Consider the following 272-nt stretch of genomic DNA (forward strand, 5'->3'; position numbering starts at 1 on the left):
TCGGGAGGCCGGGGGGCCGCTGCTCCGGCGGTCCCACATTCCCCGTTTATGTGCGTGAGGAGATGGGCAGGAGCCCCGCGCCCGGCAGGCTCCAGGGAAATGCCAGGCGAAGGGACCAACTCCCGATTCGTGGCGCTCCGTGTCCGGGAAAGCTTTGTTTGTGGTTTTACAAAGCATCGTGTCGCGCAGGCTTTGGGAACTATTGAGGTTGTTGGGAAATACTCGTATGCACGTTGGAAACAAACGCAGTGCCTTGTTCCCCGCAGGTCGGT

This window comes from Fringilla coelebs, assembly GCF_963513975.1.
Source record: "Fringilla coelebs genome assembly, chromosome: 3".
NCBI classification, from domain to species: Eukaryota; Metazoa; Chordata; class Aves; order Passeriformes; family Fringillidae; genus Fringilla; species Fringilla coelebs.